We start from the raw sequence: 20106 nt of genomic DNA, 5'->3' as shown, positions 1-20106 counted from the left end.
TTTTGTCAGTCATCTATACTTCCTGAGAGATTACCCATTCCCACTTTCTACTGATGAAACCCCTGCCCACAATGTCACCAAGCACCTAGCCCACTTCTTCTCTCCCCTTCCACCCCCATATATCTAAGCCCCCCAGATCTCTCCCTGCCCTCATGTTGCCACCTCTGATGTACAAAAAAACCCAGGAGATTAAGGATGAGCCTGAGCCTATAAAACTGGACAACTGGAGTGTGTACTGAGCACCCTTACAGATTTCCTGGCACAGCTACCTCAAGAAGAGACAATGCTGGGAAAACCTAGGCAAGGGGTAGCCCTACCCTGCCCGTATATCCCCATGGCTCCTGGTTTTGCTCCTCATGCTATGGGACCCTAAGAGCTTGTCTATACCAGGTGTTATCATTTTAACTAGCCTAGCATGATGATGCACCTTGTGTGGATGCTGTTGTACCGGCATAAAAGTGCCTATACTGGTATAGTTTGTTTGGAAAGGGGAATAAGCTATACCGCTATAAGGCACCTTTACACCAGTACAACTGCATCCACGCTCGGGCTTATACCCGTGTAACTCTTATCAGTAAAAAAACCACCCCCTCCCTGCCCTAGCTATACCAGCCTCACTTCTGTATTGCAGCTAGGGTGACCAGACAGCAAATGTGAAAAATCAGGACGGGGGTGGGGGGTAATAGGAGCCTATGTAAGAAAAAGACCCTAAAATCGGGACATCTGGTCACCCTAATTGCAGCCCAGCCTCTCCAGCCCGATCACCCCATTCTCCCCAGACCTCTCCCCTTAGCCAACGCCCTCCAGACCCCTGAGACCCCTCCCCCTTGAAATCTCTCTCCAGGGCCTAGCTCTATGGCCTTCCTGACTAGGTCCTCTCCCCACCGCCCACATGCTACTCTTCACCCCAGCTTGCTGCCCTGTTGTCCCAGCGCCGCCTCAGCTCCTCCCGCGGCCGGCCCCACCCTCCGCCTCCCGCGCTCGCCAGGATTGGCTGAGCGCGAGCTCGCTGCGCAGGGATTGGCTGAGCGCAGAGGCCCGCCCTTTGTGTCAGCGGGCTAGGTTACTCAGCGTGAGGTCGGCGGCAGCCTACTTGCGGGTGCTTTAGTACTACTCGCTCCCTCCCCCTCCCGGCCGGGCCCGCAGGGAGAGTGACACTCATCAGGCGGCTCCAGCAGCTCGCAACCGCCATCCCGGTCGGTAAGAGCCTCCGTGGGGCTCCGACGGCGCGAGCGGGGAGGGTCCCCGGGGCAGGGTGTGTGTGTGGGGGACCCCAGGGGCGGAGCGGAGGCGTGGGCCCGCCGGGGAGGGGAAGGGCTCTTGTGGGGGGTCCGGTGGGGGTGTGAGGGGGAGGGGAGAGCAGGGCCCTAGAGGAGCTGCTGGGGCGCCGGGAGGGGGGGAAGCTCTTGGGGCAGGGCCCTGGGGGTGGGGTCTTGGGAGCGAGGGGGGCAGCGGTGAGGGCGGGGCGGGTTCCTGGGGGAGGGCAGCGGTGCGGGTGGGGCCCTGGGAGTGAGGGGGGCAGCGGTGAGGGTGGGGCGGGTTCCTGGGGGGGCAGCGGTGCGGGTGGGGCCCTGGGAGTGGGGGAGCCGCGGTGAGGGCGGGGGGGGGTTCCTGGCGGGGGGCAGCGGTGCGGGTGGGGTGGGGCGGGGCGGGGCGGGGCAGGGCTCTGCGTGGGGGGGGGCAGCTGTGACTCTGGCAGAGGGACCCTGAGGTGGGGTGCCCTGCGGGAGTTGGTTGCAGAATTGGCGTGGCTGTGAGGGTTGATTATTTCTTCCATGATCCTCTGGGGTGTAGGAAGGGAGACGTTCCCAGCTGAGTCTATGGAAGGGGTGAAGTGGTTACCCCCCACCGTCTCGGGATGGGGTATGACACCCCTCTTTCTTTCCCTGCTCAGGAGCCTGAGTCATTTCCTAGCTCCATCCCTTAGGCAGCTTTCTCTTTGCTGGCAGTGGCTGTCGTATCAATGTCTGTTAGGGGTTTCTTGGGGGGCTACACTGACCTAATCAGACCCTTTGCCCCACTTCCCAGCATGAGCTGACCCCTAGTGATATGGGGCTCTGGCCTCCGGTCAGCCCTGGGATGGTCTGGTAGAGAGAGGGACAGAGTTGGGACCACAAACCTTTGCTTGCTATAGGATTAGTGGGTTTTCTACTGGGGGAAGGGCACACTTGAATAAGTACACTCAAAATTTCCCCAGCCAGAACTTCCCAAAATCTCACTTCAGAGCTCTGAATCTCATCCCTTCCCTCCCTCAACCAGAACACCCAAACTTCCCCTTAATCTCCCTCCCTCCCAACCCCCAATAATTCATTTTTCTTCAAATTAAGGGATATGGGGCATTTTATGCCTTTTATGGGAATGGAAGTTGAATTATAAATCACAAGCTGGTGAGGTGGCAGAATCCTGTTCAGTGCAACAAACTGGAACATTATGGGGGTTAATTTAATTTGTGGTAATTAACAATATTTTGTAGTAAGGGTGTGATGGGCTGCAATAATTGGCACGTATAAAAGTGACAGGAAATTCAAAGCGGGGGTGGGAGGAGGAGCATCCTGCAGCATCTGTCTTGAGCAAGAGAGGTGGGGGATTTGTGTCTGGGTCATCCCAGAGGAAGTGGGAGCTTCTGGCAAAGGTTTTGTTGCATTGGAGGGAAGAGGCTATGTTCCTAGTGATAGCTTTGCTGTTCCTGCAGTTTTATTTGAAACAGCATTTTCGTGAACTCCTCTTCCTCCCTCTTCCCCCCCCACCCCCGCTCAAACTCACAGAAACACATATGTGTTTGGTCAAATACAGTATTGCATGTTTCAGAGTAGCAGCCATGTTATTCTGTATTCGCAAAAAGAAAAGGAGTACTTGTGGCACCTTAGAGACTAACAAATTTGTTAGCCAGTATTGCATGTCAGGGCTTCTTATCTGGTCCTCTTGAAGCTTTTTGTAATGTGGTTCCCCTCTGCTTCCTTGCTACAATTCTGGCTGGCTGGTCTCCTTCCCTACTTTACAAGGATGGTTGTGGCATTGCATCAGGGGATATTTGTGCTGTAATTCAGTAACACAGCAAGGATAAGCATTTGCAGAGCTGCTGCTTGCTTGCAGCTTGATGAGATGGGTGTGGTAAGCTGAGTGGATACAGCAGACGCTAGGCCTATACGGTAACACTGCCCAGTCATCAGCACAGAGATTCAAACGCCAAGCTATTTATATAAATTAGGCCTAGTTTCAAGCTGAGCACATTGATTTAGAAGGAACAGTTGTCATATTTTCAGTATTAAATGAGTGTTTGCTATGACACTATATAGTACTGTCACTGGTAAGTTTAGAAACAAGTGCCATGGAGATGTTGGATATGAAAAGTCCACTCTGAATAAACGTATTCCTCGTTAGGTGTATCTTGATCCTGACAGTATGCTTTGTTGTTGTAATGTTCAGTCTCTTTCTGTCAAATCCATGCCCTGATTAAGCCTATTAAAGCTGAATTAATATTTTAGCCCAACTTTCCTGATAAACCTTCTTTAGCTTTTAAACCCCATCACCATTGTAATAGTCTTCATTTCACTTTATCTTTGGTGGGGTGCCCAGTGGAAGTTGGTTGGAGAATTGGGGTGCCTGAGAGGGTTGATTATTTCTTCCATGATCCTCTGGGTGCAGGAAGGGAGACGTTCCCAGCTGAGTCTATGGAAGGGGTGAAGTGGTTCCCCCCCCATTTCTGTTTATGGGTGTCTAAGCTCCTATTACAGGGTGGGCAAACTTTTTGGCCCAAGGGCCATATTTGGGTGCAGAAACTGCATGCAGGGCCATGAATGTAGGGCTGGGGCAGGGAGTGCGGGGTGTGGAAGGGAGTGCGGGGTGTGGAAGGAGGTGCGGTGTGCAGGAAGGGGCTCGGGGCAGGGGGTTGGGGTGCAGGAGGCAGTGTGGTATGTGGGAGGGAGCTCAGGGCAGGGGGTTGCGGTGAAGGAGGGGTGCGACGGGGCCCAAGGTGGGGTTGCAGTGCAGGAGGGGAGTGGGGTGCGATGGGACTCAGGGCAGGGGGTTGGGTGTGGGAGGGCACTCAGTAATAAATAATAATAAAGTCCAATTATTGCAGCCCATCAGGGTTGGGGTGCAGGAGAGGTGTGGCAGTGGGTTAGACTCATAGAATATCAGGGTTGGAAGGGACCCCAGGAGGTCATCTAGTCCAACCCCCTGCTCAAAGCAGGACCAATCCCCAATTAAATCATCCCAGCCAGGGCTTTGTCAAGCCTGACCGTAAAAACTTCTAAGGAAGGAGATTCTACCACCTCCCTAGGTAACGCATTCCAGTGTTTCATCACCCTCCGAATGAAAAAGTTTTTCCTAATATCCAACCCTAAACCTCCCCCACTGCAACTTGAGACCATTACTCCTTGTCCTATCATCTTCTACCACTGAGAATAGTCTAGACCATCCTCTTTGGAACCCCCTTTCAGGTAGTTGAAAGCAGCTATCAAATCCCCCCTCATTTTTCTCTTCTGCAGGCTAAACAGTCCCAGTTCCCTCAGCCTCTCCTCATAAGTCATGTGTTCCAGACCCCTAATAATTTTTGTTGCCCTTCGCTGGACTCTCTCCAATTTTTCCACATCCTTCTTGTAGTGTGGGGCCCAAAACTGGACACAGTACTCCAGATGAGGCCTCACCAATGTCGAATAGAGGGGGACGATCACATCCCTCGATCTGCTGGCTATGCCCCTACTTATACATCCCAAAATGCCATTGGCCTTCTTGGCAATAAGGGCACGCTGTTGACTCATATCCAGCTTCTCGTCCACTGTCACCCCTAGGTCCTTTTCCGCAGAACTGCTGCCTAGCCATTCGGTCCCTAATCTGTAGCGGTGCATTGGGTTCTTCCGTCCGAAGTGCAGGACCCTGCACTTATCCTTATTGAACCTCATCAGATTTCTTTTGGCCCAATCCTCCAATTTGTCTAGGTCCCTCTGTATCCTATCCCTGCCCTCCAGCGTATCTACCACTCCTCCTAGTTTAGTATCATCTGCAAATTTGCTGAGAGTGCAATCCACACCATCCTCCAGATCATTTATGAAGATATTGAACAAAACCGGCCCCAGGACCGACCCCTGGTGCACTCCACTTGACACCGGCAGCCAACTAGACATGGAGCCATTGATCACTACCCGTTGAGCCTGACAATCTAGCCAACTTTCTGCCCACCTTATAGTGCATTCATCCAGCCCATACTTCTTTATCTTGCTGACAAGAACACTGTGGGAGACCGTGTCAAAAGCTTTGCTAAAGTCAAGAAACAATACATCCACTGCTTTCCCTTCATCCACAGAACCAGTAATCTCATCATAGAAGGCGATTAGATTAGTCAGGCATGACCTTCTCTTGGTGAATCCATGCTGACTGTTCCTGATCACTTTCCTCTCATGTAAGTGCTTCAGGATTGATTCTTTGAGGACCTGCTCCATGATTTTTCCGGGGACTGAGGTGAGGCTGACTGGCCTGTAGTTCCCAGGATCCTCCTCCTTCCCTTTTTTAAAGATGGGCACTACATTAGCCTTTTTCCAGTCATCCGGGACTTCCCCCGTTCGCCATGAGTTTTCAAAGATAATGGCCAATGGCTCTGCAATCACAGCCACCAATTCCTTTAGCACTCTTGGATGCAACGCGTGCGGCCCCATGGACTTGTGCACGTCCAGCTTTTCTAAATAGTCCCTAACCACCTCTTTCTCCACAGAGGGCTGGCCACTTACTCCCCATGCTGTGTTGCCCAGCGTAGCAGTCTGGGAGCTGACCACCTTCGTGAAGACAGAGGCAAAAAAAGCATTGAGTACATTAGCTTTTTCCACATCCTCTGTCACTAGGTTGCCTCCCTCATTCAGTAAGGGGCCCACACTTTCCTTGGCTTTCTTCTTGTTGCCAATATACCTGAAGAAACCCTTCTTGTTACTCTTAACATCTCTTGCTAGCTGCAGCTCCAGGTGTGATTTGGCCCTCCTGATATCATTCCTACATGCCCGAGCAATATTTTTATACTCTTCCCTGGTCATATGTCCAACCTTCCACTTCTTGTAAGCTTCTTTTTTATGTTTAAGATCCGCAAGGATTTCACCGTTAAGCCAAGCTGGTCGCCTGCCATATTTACTATTCTTTTGACATATCGGGATGGTTTGTCCCTGTAACTTCAATAGGGATTCCTTGAAATACAGCCAGCTCTCCTGGACTCCTTTCCCATTCATGTTATTCCTCCAGGGGATCCTACCCATCCGTTCCCTGAGGGAGTCGAAGTCTGCTTTCCTGAAGTCCAGGGTCCGTATTCTGCTGCTTACCTTTCTTCCCTGTGTCAGGATCCTGAACTCGACCAACTCATGGTCACTGCCTCCCAGATTCCCATCCACTTTTGCTTCCCTTACTAATTCTTCACAGTTTGTGAGCAGCAGGTCAAGAAAAGCTCCCCCCCTAGTTGGCTCCTCCAGCACTTGCACCAGGAAATTGTCCCCTACATTTTCCAAAAACTTCCTGGATTGTCTGTGCACCGCTGTAGTGCTCTCCCAGCAGGTATCAGGGTGATTGAAGTCGCCCATGAGAACCAGGGCGTGCGATCTAGTAGCTTCTGCGAGTTGTCGGAAGAAAGCCTCATCCACCTCATCCCCCTGGTCCGGTGGTCTATAGCAGACTCCCACCACTACATCACTCTTGTTGCTCACACTTCTAAACTTAATCCAGAGACACTCAGGTTTTTCTGCAGTTTCATACCGGAGCTCTGAGCAGTCATGCTGCTCCCTTATATTCAGTGCTACTCCCCCACCTTTTCTGCCCTGCCTGTCCTTCCTGAACAGTTTATAACCATCCATGACAGTACTCCAGTCATGCGAGTTATCCCACCAAGTCTCTGTTATTCCAATCACGTCATAATTCCTTGACATCACCAGGACCTCCAGTTCTCCCTGCTTGTTTCCAAGGCTTTGTGCATTTGTATATAGGCACTTGAGATAACCTGCTGATCGCCCTCATTCTCAGTATGAGGTAGGAGCCCTCCCCTCACAGACGTTCGTGCCTGTGCTTCCTCCCGGTATCCCGCTTGCCCACTTACCTCAAGGCTTTGGTCTCCTTCCCCCGGTGGAAGCCCTTCTCACTAGGTTAGCCAGCCTGGGTTGGGGTGCAGGAGGGGGTATGGAGTGTGGCAGGGGGCTCAGGGCAGGGGGTTGGGGTGCAGGAGAGGTTCACGGTGCCGGCTCCGGCCTGGCGCCGCTTACCTGGAGCGGCTCTGGGGTGGCAGCAGCGCCACTCCTGGAAATGGCCAGCACCATGTCCCGGGGTTAGGGGAGGAAGCAGAGGGCTCTGTGTGCTGCCCTTGCCTGCAGGCACTGCCCCCCGCAGTTCCCATTGGCAGGGAATGGGGAACCGCGGCCAATGGGAACTTCGGGTGTGGAACCCACAGGTGGGGACAACATGCGGAGTCCTCTGCCTCACCCCCTGGGCCACAGGGACATGGTGCTGGCCACTTCCGGGAGCGGTGCGGGGCCTGTGGTGCCATGGGGGTGGCAATCCTGCGGGCCAGATTCAAAGCCCTGAGGGGTTGGATCTGACCCGAGGGGCCGAAGTTTGCACACCCCTGTCCTATTAGGAGAACACCTTGGTCATCTTTTCCAGGAAGAGCAAGTTCACTTTGTTGTACTTTTCTTCGTGAGAGAAATTTTTAAACGTGGAATCCTCCTGGATACCTGTATTGCACATTCTGGACAATTATATTCTTCCTGTGAAAAGGAGGCTAATACTGAACACAGTGTCTAAAGATCTAAGCAGTGTGTTTTCAGTGAGATACTGTTTAAATATTCAGTGTTGAAAACCACTTGTTTTTCCTTTAAGACTTAACTTTGGGGGGGATTAGTGACCTCTCTCTCCCTCCCTCCCTCACACCTTGTTCTTGCAGTGACCAGCAGGTAACCTTGTCTGATGCAGCCTTAGGGTATGTCTACACTGCAGTTAAACACCTATGGCTGGTCTGTGCCAGCTGATTCAGGCTGGAGGGCTGTAAAATCGAGGTGTAGGTGTTCGGGTTTAGGCTGGAGCCCTGGCTCTAGGACCTCCAACCCCCCCCCCCCCGCCCATGGAGTACCAGAGCTTGGGCTCCACCCTGAATGTCTCCACCGCCATTTTACAGCTTGAGCTCAACATGGACCAGCTGTGGGTTTTTAATTGCTGTGTAGACACATTCTTAGTGTCCCTTTTTGTTTTCAAACTGCAGCTGAGTACTGTGCTGATGGCTTGAAGGATTTTACAACTGTTAAATTCCTTTCCTGTTGATTATGGCTTGAATGTTCCACTTACTGTATGCTGGGGTAACATTTTGGTATATTACCATCTTATTCTGATTTACTTTGCAGAGTAGTTTTCTCTTGCTTGCAAAATCCAGATCCCTTTCAATTATAATTTATTATTGCTCGTTGCAAAGTCTCAAATTTTAGTAATGCTGCCAATCATAATACCAGTGGCTACTTGGTCAATCAGAATGTAGGGTTCCAATCACTTTTTTGTGGTAAAATTACTTGAATCGTTTTAGAAAATATAAATGAGAACTTTCTGACCATTCTGGAGGGTCTCAATTACCCACATGTCTAGAGACACAATGAAGGATCCCTGGCTCTGTGGTCCACTCAGATCAGGGCAGATGGGTTTTTCAGTTTAAATCAGCTTCATTAAACTTGATATTATTGCTATTATAATACATTGTGCCTTTGTTTTCCTTGGAAATAATCCTTGTGATAAATGATGAGCCCAAAGGCAGGATAGTTTTGAATCTGACTTATTACCTCAAAAGCAGAAGGAAATTTGATATTATCACTTAAATCTCTTGTTTAATATGTATCTACTAAAGTGACTTCAGTGGAAATATCAAATTCAAAGAAGTTTCAGTGACTGGAAGCTATAATGGCCCAGACAGATGAAGGTCAGGATAGTCAATGCTCACCCTGACAACAGTCTTCCCATTGGTGTGGCTTTCCTCCCCTCTAACAGCATTAGGGAAGGATTCAGTCACTTTGGTCTTCAAGGAAAAATAGAAAGAATTTTCAAGTTTACATATTTATATGATGCCGATTAAGCTACTCTTTTTGAAGCTTTAAAATCTGACTTTACCTGATTAATTCCTTAACACTAATACAACAAGGAGTCCTTCTGGGACCTTAGAGACTAACAAATTTATTGGGCATTAGCTTTCATGGGCTAGAACCCACTTCATCAGTTGCATGGGTTCTAGCCCATGAAAGCTGATGCCCAAATAAATGTGTTAGTCTCTAAGGTGCCACAAGGACTCCTCGTTGTTTTTGCTGACACAGACTAACACGGCTACCACTCTGAAACCTGTCTTAATGCTAATAGTAATTGGTTCAGATCATTGACCTGCAGCATGCAGACTGGTGCAGAGTTTGATTCCAAGGAGTGCCGAACACCACAACTCCTCCTTGGGATTTGCAGATGCTCACCATCTCAGGATGTGCCCCTTATTGCATGGAAGTCCAGTGTGCTACCTGAAGACCTATTTTAATGGACTATATCATTTGGTTGTTGGAAACAGGAAACTGTATGACTTCATAGAGACTAACCAATTTATTTGAGCATAAGCTTTCGTGAGCTACAGCTCACTGCATCCGATGAAGTGAGCTGTAGCTCACGAAAGCTTATGCTCATTTAAATTGGTTAGTCTCTAAGGTGCCACAAGTACTCCTTTTCTTTTTGCGAATACAGACTAACATGGCTGTTACTCTGAAACCTGTATGACTTCAGTGTGTGTTTTGTTGTCGATAAATGCATCTTTGTGGCTATTTCATCTCTGCCGGTGCAAATGTTCATTGTGGACATACGATTGGTAAAGGAGAGAGGCCAGTAGGTGGGACTATCATGGCTTACTTTCCTATAGTTCTAAACTGTCAAATGAAATTTTGCAATTAGTTTTGGTTTATATGCATGTTAAATGCATTCCATATATGTAACCATTTTATAAGAGAGCCAAATAGTTCAGTTTTAACATTGTTTTGAAGAAAACAACCATTTGCCCTCTGGTTTTAGGGACACCATTAGGTCAATTTAAGCGTTGGTTTTGTTAATGAAGGTTTTATTTAAAAAAAAAAAAAAGCCAGACTGATCAGCTGAAAAATTTTATGAAATTAAAACCAAGCACACTTCAGTGGAAATCCTTTATTTTTAAAGGAACAATGTTATTTTAATTGAGCAAGCTGAATGCAGCCGCAAAAAGTTAACAGCGTACATTTTAAAAATGTCAGTTGATAATCTGAGAGACTGCCAGTAACTCAAATATAGACGCATTCTTTAAAAATATGAATCTTAATCTGTATCCTTTCTTAAAATGGTTTCAGGCTGGCAAATTCTCAGTTTAAACAGATGAGTTATATATTCTTTCTGGGGTTTGTAAGAAAAGTGCTGACACAGCCTTAATTTTATTGAACAAAGTTATAATTATATTTGAGGTTCCAACCCCTGTGATATCCTAGTGGTTACCTCCATCTCCAGAAGTAGATGGACCTGAGCCACAAAATCAGATCTGGGTTTCTGTGAGATTTAAGTTCAGAGTTTTAATTTAGGCTCATTAGTACTAGTAAGAAAAGGTGACTGTTGACTGTCACTCTGTTGTGCTATTCTTGAGCTCGTTTCACATGCAATAAATCCTTTACCAGTAACCTTGGCTGGTAAATGCAGTTCTAGCACTGAACCCTCCGTATTTACATACATGTTGTTGTACAGGTTTCCATATTCTGATGGAATATGCCAGACTTATGACTAAGGGAAACCACTGGTCAGACAGTGAATAGAATCATAGAATATCCGGGTTGGAAGGGACCTCAGGAGGTCATCTAGTCCAACCCCCTGCTCAAAGCAGGACCAATCCCCAATTAAATCATCCCAGCCAGGGCTTTGTAAATCTGTCAGGATACATTTAATCATGTATAATTAAAATGAAAGTAGTGGTTACCTATGGTATGTTTGTGCATTAGTTTGGCTTTTATGGTCTTATTGGAAAGACCATTAAAATTTATTGTGCTACTTCAAGCTTAGAGTGGAACAAAGTCTAATTTTTTTCCTTTGACAACTGGGATTGTCACACATCCTACTCTTGAGAATCGCATGTGTAGATGGGAATATTTTAATTTGTTTTACTTGTCAAAAGATCATGTGTATTAATGTTCTGGGGTTTACTCCCTCCTGGGTGCCTGTGCTAGTGGTCTTGAGCTGACATTCTTGTTTGAAGTATAACTTAATTAACCTTCAGTAATAGATGATGAAAGTGCAGGGTACTTGGACTGTGTGGGTGAGATGGCAGCACAGCATCATGGTGGTGATGTTAGCTCAAGACCCAGCAAAAATTGCATTTGAAATAGGAAGGCCTCAGAGGAAGAGAAGAGTAATGTCTTGCCACCTGGTGGCTGTGGGCATTGACAACAGGATTTTAAAGGGTGCATGTGCTCACCAATAGCTATGTTGAATGGAGGACAGTCAGTTTGAGTAGTTTTTATAGGTAGTTTATTGTAATAGACAAAGCCTGAAGGCTGTGTTCCCATTGTTCAAAATATCTTCAGTCTTCCACAGTTTAGAAGCCTGTGCCATGCCCTGAGACATAGTGGTGTCCATGTACAAAAGAATTCCTCAGTGGGAAGAAAAGGTCAGTGAAATCAATTCCTGGATGTTCTGCAAATATTAATTCTGCAGCAGTGTGAATAATGTATTTTGGCCAACAATAGCACAGTAAACTGCTTATGGAGAAACAACGAGGAGTACCCCCTCCCCCCCGACGTTCTGGTTAAACTTGGATTTATGCTGGAAATGGCCCACCTTGATTATCATACACATTGTAGGGAGAGTGGTCACTTTGGATAAGCTATTACCAGCAGGAGAGCGGGGTGGGAGGAGGTATTGTTTCATGGTCTCTGTGTATATAATGTCTTCTGCAGTTTCCACAGTATGCATCCGATGAAGTGAGCTGTAGCTCACGAAAGCTTATGCTCAAATAAATTGGTTAGTCTCTAAGGTGCCTTTTCTTTTTACATGATATCCAGTGGGTTAATCCACTAGCTAGACTAAAGACGAATGAGGGTTCCACAAGTAAAGCTCAGTAACTCCTTCTTTTGTTCTACAACCTCCTCTCCCCATGCTATATTCTGATCAATAGGTCAGGTCCATCTTTTGTATCATGCTCCCTCTAGTTGGGTTACTGAAAAGTTCAATTCCCTATTGTGCTACATGACTGGAAAGGAGAAGGCTTTCCTTTTCCCTCTCCCTGAGTCCTAAGCCTATTCTAAACCCCTAAGTTTCTTCTTTGAGTCTCATTCCCATTGAATAGTCCTAGTATCTGGCACTGATGTTAGCGGAGCTTTCCTAAGGAACAGCAGAGTAAAACTGACATTCTTTATCAATTTTATTGCTGTCCATAGGGTTCTTACTAGTAGTAGTAAAACTTGACTAGCCTTGTTAGTACCACTTAGCTGCTGATTGGAAGAATGACTAGTATGAGCATCAGCAGAGGCATTGAAGCTATCTGCATAGTTTGAAAGATGGCACATGCTTCATTAGCTCATGTTTTACTGGTGGGGAAATTCTGCACCTCTGCACAATGCAGAATTAATGTACCATGCAGAATTTTATTTTTTCATGCAGAATTTGTGATTTCTACCAAAAGGAAGCATTTTGGTGGAAATCACAAATTTCAGCCCTGCGTGCAGTGGGGCTGACAGCCAGAGCAGAATTTTGCTGAATTTTAAAATACTGTGTGCAGAAATTTTAATTTTTTGACTCTCAGTTTCCCTAGGAGTAACATTTGGAAGGTTGTTTGCAACCATGTGGACTAAATGTTTTGGGTTTTTTTTTTTTAAAATGGAAATATAAATTCTGCGGAAATGGCTGGTGTCATTGAATAGTCCTAGTATCTGCCACCTTCTCTCACCTGGGCAAATAAGTGATTTTTTTTTTTTTCAAGCCCACTGTGTTTGTACTGCTGTGCATGTAGGGTTCTGTGTGGGTACAAATAAGGTTAAGTACTAGGCGTAGTTCTCTGCACTGGGTGGCATGTGTCAAGCCTCATGTATGCTTATTCTTATACTTGCAAGTACACGGGGTACAAAAGGAGTAGAGCTTGCTTAGAAAACGGGAATGTCCTAGTATGGTCTTAAGTATAATTCTGATCATGCTAATGAGGAGATTAAGTACATATCCCCCCCTCCCCCACCCTCTTTAAGCTTTCTGCTGCTGTGCAAGAGTGCTTGCTGGCCAGGCAGCAGTGTGGAATCTGGCTTACCTGCCATTCTTGAACTGTTCATCCCTTTTCACCTTGTGACTATATCATGTGTGGAACATGCAGTGCCTGTACTGTGCAGGATCAAGACCAGGATCAAGTGTCTGTATCCCCTATATCTTGTCATGGTTATCTCCACATACAACTGGTAGTCCTAGTTCATTAGGTTGGTGTCCCATATAGACAGGCACTTATTTCAGTCATTATTTAAAAAAAAAAAATAGAATGATCACAGTAGACAACTTCTATGGCAGGTTGCTTGCAGCCAGTCTTAACGTCAGTTTTTAAAACTAGCTTTGTGTGGATAAAAGAAAAGGAGTACATGTGGCACCTTAGAGACTAACAAATCTATTTGAGCATAAGCTTCCATGAGCTTATGCTCAAATAAATTTGTTAGTCTCTAAGGTGCCACAAGTACTCCTTTTCTTTGTGTGGCTAGAGCATCCTTAGCAAAGCTGTCAGGAATCCACTTGAGCATGCAGTAGGCTGATCTTGCTCGTCAGCCAAGTGCCAATACTTTGAATATTTCATCACTAGCAAATACTGACATTTTAATTTGAATGCCCCCATGCATCCTTCAGACTGCACGTGGTGAAATGGCATCTGTTTCCCTCTGTCAGATCACTGCTGGCACTGCCTCAACGGGCAGGGCTAAAATGGCCTGAGGGGGCTGGATCACATGTAGCTGTAGTCCTACAGGAAGATGCCTAGCTTTCAACTGAAACTGAGGCTGACTGAACTACATGCAGCCAGACAGGCTAATTATGTTTTGGCAAGGACTAATTGGAACTGAAATTTAAGCTCATAGCTGTTATTTTGCAGCTTTCTTAGTCCAAAAGCTACCCCTTTTCATAAATTGATTAAGATACATGATGTATGTTATTGTCTAAGTTGCCTTTTTTTTTTTTTTTTTTTTTTTGAAAAGCAGATTTATTTCTGAATATGATTAGGTCATATATTTCCAACATTTTCGTCTGGAAGTGAGTCACTGTTTCTTTTGTGAAATTGCATTAGCGCTACCTTATCCTGGAAAGTAGCTTTCAGCTGAAATTAGGGTGTTGACACTTACTTTAAACTGGAATCTTTTATCAGATGAATTTCAAAGCATGTTTACAAACACTTGAATTATGACTCCTGAAGTGCTAAAATACCAGATATCCGTCCATTCCTATTGGTGGAAATCCTCCAGTGCTGGGGATGTACTTTCTGAGCATGTTTAGCTTTGGTTTTTTCTCTGCTGAATTTTGAACTTTAAATTGAGGGGGTTAGAGCATCTGTATGTAGCTTAATTGATGTTTATGAAATACTTTAAATCCTCTGGAAGAAGACATCATGTGCATATATCCTCCATTTCCCCATCTATTTGTACTTTTCACTTGTTGTGCCATGTCTGCTATGAGATTGTAAGCCCTTCAGTATAGGTAACATGGCTCTGTGCATCTTCTTCAAGGAGAATAACACATTTAAATGCTATAAATAAATAATAGAAGTGCAAAGCATTAACACTTGAAAAAATTACCAGAAGTTCTAGCTGAAGGACTAATGTTACTAACCAAGGATGAAGTGGCAGAATTCCAGTGAGATTGAAAGGCAGTGCCTCAGTGAAAAGACCAATCCCCCAGGAGATGGTGTCCCTGAAGTCCCTAGATCAGGGGTGGGCAAACTTTTTGGCCCAGGGGCCACATCTGGGTGGGGAAATTGCATGCAGGGCCATGAATGTAGGACTGGGGCAGGGGGTTGGGGTGTGGGCGGGGGTGCGGTGTGCAGGAAGGAGCTCAGGGCAAAGGGTTAGGGCGTGGGGTGTACGAGGGGGCTCAGGGCAGGGGGTTGGGGTGCAGGAGGGAGTGCGGAGTGTGGGGGGGCTCAGGGCAGGGGTACAGGGAGGAGCGTGGGAGGAGTCTGGGGGCTTAGGGCAGGGGGTTGGAGTGCAGCAGGAGGTTGGGGTGTGGCAGGGGGCTTAGGGCAGGGGGTTGGGGTGCAGGAGGGGTATGGGGAGCATGAGGGGGCTCAGGGGGTTGGGGTGCAGGGTGCGGCAGGAGGATCAGGCCAGGGGGTTGGGATGCAGGAGGGGTTCAGGGTGCCAGCTCCGGCCTGGCACTACTTACCTTGAGTGGCTCTGGGGTGGCAGCAGTGTGCAGCGGGGCTAAGGCAGGCTCCCTGCCTGCCTTGGCCCTGCACTACTTCCAGAAGCGGCTGGTACCACGTCCCTGCGGCCCCTGGAGTGGGGGTAGGGAGAGGGCTCAGCACACTGCCCTCCCCTGTGGGTACCTCCCCCGAAGCTCCCATTGGCCGTGGTTTCCCGTTCCCGGAAATGGGAGCTGCGGGGGGCTGTACCTGTAGGCAAGGGTAGCATGCGAGCCCTCTGCTGTGCGCCGCCCCCCTGCCCCCCAGGCCACAGGAATGTGGTGCTGGCTGCTTCCAGGAATGTGGGGCCTGAGGCGCCAGTGGGTGGCTATCTGCCTGTGGGCCATAGTTTGCCCACCTGTGCCCTACATAGTGCTATCTTTCTTCAACCTCTTGCTATTAGGAGTCTACTTTGAATCCCTGCTCCACACACACTCCTGGCTTCTGGAAGGAAGAATTTTTTTAGCCATGTTTGTAGCAGAAAAATCTTGTGAAATGTTACCATTGTTAACACCATCTCTGCTCCACTGGTGTTATCACTGTTGGGAGCACTACAGTAGCTGGGCAGCTGTCAGTTTATGGCATTTAAAATGCTGGTAACGAACCCTGCTCTTAGCAGGTATGTTTATTATGGTATTTAAAACTCCTGTAGCTAGTAGTCTGTCTATACTAGGTCTCCTAATGTGATGAACACTGGTGGAACTGAAATTGTTCTATGAACTGATAAAAATTAGCAAAAGTTCCCTAGTGCAGTCGGGGCTTTTATGTCTGCCTCTCTGATCCCTTCCCAGAACATCTTGTGTGTATGTAGGAATCGCGAATACACTACCCACCCCATAACCTTCTGTCTGCTTTGTAGACGGTGAACTCCAATATTCTCTTGTCCCCTTCCCACCTCCCCCCAGTCTTTTTCGGGTGATCCTTCTCAGATAATTGCTTCAGTATTTGTTGGTATTAGGGAAATTAAAGTAAAACCGTTATAAATTATAATCAAAGTGGATGAGGCACACCTTTTGGACCAACTTCTGTTGGTGAAAGAGACCATCTTTCGAGCTATACAGAGCTCTTCTTCAGGTTCTCTTTGTAGCTCGAAAGCTTGTTTCTCTCACCAACAGAAGTTGGTCCACTAAAATATATTACCTCTCCTATCTTGTGTCTCTAATATCCTGGGACCAACATGGCTATAACAACACTGCAAACAGTTGTTTCTTGTCTGTTTCACTTCTGCCTAGAGCTTTCTGATTAGCAACGGTGAAAGCAACCATAGTCTTGTCTTCACTTTGCTGTAGTTTAGGAAAGCTGCCAGTAGCAGCAGAGGCCCTGAAGCTCTGTCTCTGCAGACTTGGGAAGACAGACAAGAAGACGATCACATTTTGAAAGTTATCTCTTCAGTCAAACCATCTAGAAATTTCAATTTTTAAAAGGAAAGTTTAATTTGGTTAGAAATGGACTTAGGCTCTCTTACTCACCAGGGGCACAAGTGGATTTTTTCAAGTTGAAATTATATATCCAGCAGCAGATCAAATAGGTTGTTTGAAGATCTTCATGGGAACACCTCCTGTAAAAGTGGGTACAATTTTAAGGATGGTATCTGGTAACTATTGATGCATGGCTCTAAAATTATTACTTTGATTGTAACTTACTCTTCATAATGTTTTCCTTGATATTGCTTTAAAAAACCTTCTCTGATAAATCTCTGAAATGGGAATTTGGGATGTAAAAAGAAGCAGTAAGCAAAAAGGATGGGTTTTATGCTTCTTAGGAAACATTTGATAACAGCAGCAATTGGTGCTTTTGAGCTGAGCATTCATGTTCCTGCTGAGGTGGGCAGAAAGCAGCTTGAGAAACTTAAATCAGTTCCATAGTACTCACAGCATTACTCTAAGATGTTTCCAGCCATTCAACATGATCAGGAAATAGAGATTTCTGTATCATTGGTTAAAAACACATGCAGAATTTTTAATTTAAAGGCATTATAATAAAATTCCATGCATCATTACAGCACAATGTTTGTTGCTGATATATTCATTCACCAGATGAAACAATGTATGACATTGCAATATGGTGCAGGTAACCTAAGCTGCTTTCTAAACTTGAAAAATGAATAATTAATGAAAGTGTAAGGAGAGTGATCACTTTAGATAAGCTATTACCAGCAGGAGAGTGGGGTGGGGGGAGAGAAAACCTTTTGTAGTGGTAAACACCCATTTTTTCATGCTTTGTGTGTATAAAAAGATCTTCTGTACTTTCCACAGTATGCATCCGATGAAGTGAGCTGTAGCTCACGAAAGCTTATACTCAAATAAATTGGTTAGTCTCTGAGGTGCCACAAGTACTCCCTTTCTTTTTGTGAAAGTGTACTCTGACTTTTGGATACCTTCAGATATTTCATCTGATACGATTATTTGTTCAGAATATGATCTTCTCTGTGCTGAGAATTAAAACAAAACCTATAATTTTTGCATTAAACCTATATCTTTTTATTCCTGTATTCATTTTGTCCAATAGTCTTTCTTAGGATACCAGCATTTTGGAAATGTCCTGCCTGATAAATTGTAATACTTTGATTCTGCTTGTGCTTTGAGGGATGAATTGCTGGAGTTTTACTCATCCTTTGGGTAAAGTGCATTTTTTTTTTAGCCATGAGGATTCATCACAGTACACAGGACAGTAGGATCAAGTGTCACACTGGAGATTACATGTTTGTCCTGTGGTAACCCTCTTAGTAGCTTGCATTGGTGAATGGCTGGATTTGTAAACTTGTATATCTGCGTTAACAGTGTTTGATTTAACTCTGGCTTATTTGCTTTCCCTCCAACCTAATTTCAGATTTGTGAATTCACTGTTCAGGTTTGAATCTACAGCTCATCTGAAGATCAGAATGCTTGTGTGCTTAGCATGTATTCTTAGGTTTGGTGATTTGTTCTGAACAAATTTTCTGATGTGAAAAATATATGTGGAACCTGCAGGATGCTGAGAAACCAAATACATGTGTCCAGTAACCTGCAGATCAGCTTCTGGGTTTAGGTGTTGTTTCAGCAGACATTAGCTGTGTTGGTGTGGCAATTAAAATATACTGTAGTCTTGCATTATGTCATCACTTATCAGACACAAAATTGAATTTGGCAATAGGAAAAATGTGTATAGATTTTGCAAATACTGTAGAATGTTATGAGTTAACTATTCATGTGTGATCTCTTTTATGGTGAGTACTTCTGTATGGTTCCTGCTGCTACTATGTCCAAATAGTAAAGCAAAATGATTATGGTCTCCCTTGAGGTGGGAGAGGGGTACCATAACTTAACTTTTTTTGCATTTTCAAGTTTGGTAATTTTCTCATACTCTGAATTCATTTGGTTATTTATTACTAATTGAAGAGATTACATAGGAATTTCCCCAATAGGCACATTATTCTGTGGCTGTCTGTTACAGGGATTCTTGAGTCTGCCATTGCATCTTATCTTGTATACTGCTGGAGACTGGATAATGTAAAAGATAAACTGCTGCTCTGGTCCGGTCTGGCAATTCTTATATTCCCTGTCTACTAATTTGCTCTCTCTTCTGAATTATGAAGTTTACTAGGATCACTTGCTGTGAAGGTACATTTAACAATTGATTATAAATTGCATTGAACATGAAAACAATTATTGCTTATTACAGGTATAACCATACTTGTTAACTGTGATATTACCCCGGGCCCAATCTGATGGACAGACAGCTGTGTCCCCTCAATTCCCCAGTCTGGGGTGCCTCTTACACTGCTTCGCTGTGAGAGCAACCACTCCTAGTCTGCTCACACATGGCTGTCAGCATGTAAATCACTCCCAATTATAGTGTATGAGTGCTATAGTCAGCCACTTATGCGCTACATTGCAGTGTGACACCCCCAAACTCCCAGTCCCAGACTTTCCCTCAGGAATGTGCATCTTATACTGCCTAGCACCCTCATGGACAATACAAGCTCATACGACGGCCGTCATTTCATTGATAGAAAATCATATGTACAAATCTTATTGTCTCAAATGGAGTTTCCCAAACACGTCAGTCCAAACACACTGATTTAGATAAAACAATAAAACAAGTTTATTAACAACAGAAAGATAGATTTTAAGTAATGAGGCATAAAAGTCAGAATTGGTTACAAAGAAATGAAAAGTAAAACACAAACGAACATCTAACTTAACAAGCTAAATGAATTCAAAGCAAAGGTTTCTCTCACCATGTGCTTACAGCAGTCTGGCTAGATTCCTTTCAGTCAGGACCCCACCCCAGTTCAGTATTACTTACCTGAAAGACAAGGATTGTTGATGCTGTGAGCAGAGAGAAAGGGAGGAGTATTTTGGGGCATCTGTTGCTCTTTTCTTATAGTTCTCCTTTTCCTTTGAAGATCATCTCCAGCTAGGGTTCAGGAGACAGGAAATCTGTGGGGATGAGAATCTTAAGGTGTTTCTTCACCAAAATGTAAATTTCTCACTCGCACCCTTTTTCCTGCCGAAGAATGGCCGTTTACCCAGGTGATAGTTTTGTTGACCAGGTGATTTGGTTTTGGTGACGCCTGGTTGAGGCATCGGTTTGCCTTTTGTCTCAGAGGAACTGGTTTGTGTCTGCTTTTGCAGCCTTGGAATATGTCTCAGTCATATCATACAGTAAAACCTTATAACTTTATATACAATGTTGCCTCACATTTTACCAGGACAATAACGATC

At 45.7% G+C, this 20106-nt stretch overlaps 1 protein-coding gene across 9 annotated transcripts in view; it reads left to right on the top strand.

Annotated features, from left to right (window-relative positions):
- Nucleotides 1-1061: 1061 nt before the first annotated feature.
- Nucleotides 1062-20106, top strand: part of MAP4 (microtubule associated protein 4) — a 274912-nt gene continuing 255867 nt past the window's right edge. For all 9 annotated transcript variants that reach the window (XM_048837267.2, XM_048837273.2, XM_048837274.2 and 6 more), the window contains exon 1: nucleotides 1062-1200. The gene's annotated coding sequence lies outside the window, so the exon portion shown is untranslated. The remainder of the gene's footprint in view (nucleotides 1201-20106) is intronic.

This window comes from Caretta caretta, chromosome 2, assembly GCF_965140235.1.
Source record: "Caretta caretta isolate rCarCar2 chromosome 2, rCarCar1.hap1, whole genome shotgun sequence".
In the NCBI taxonomy this organism is placed as follows: domain Eukaryota; kingdom Metazoa; phylum Chordata; order Testudines; family Cheloniidae; genus Caretta; species Caretta caretta.
This window is presented reverse-complemented; position numbering and strand designations above follow the sequence as displayed.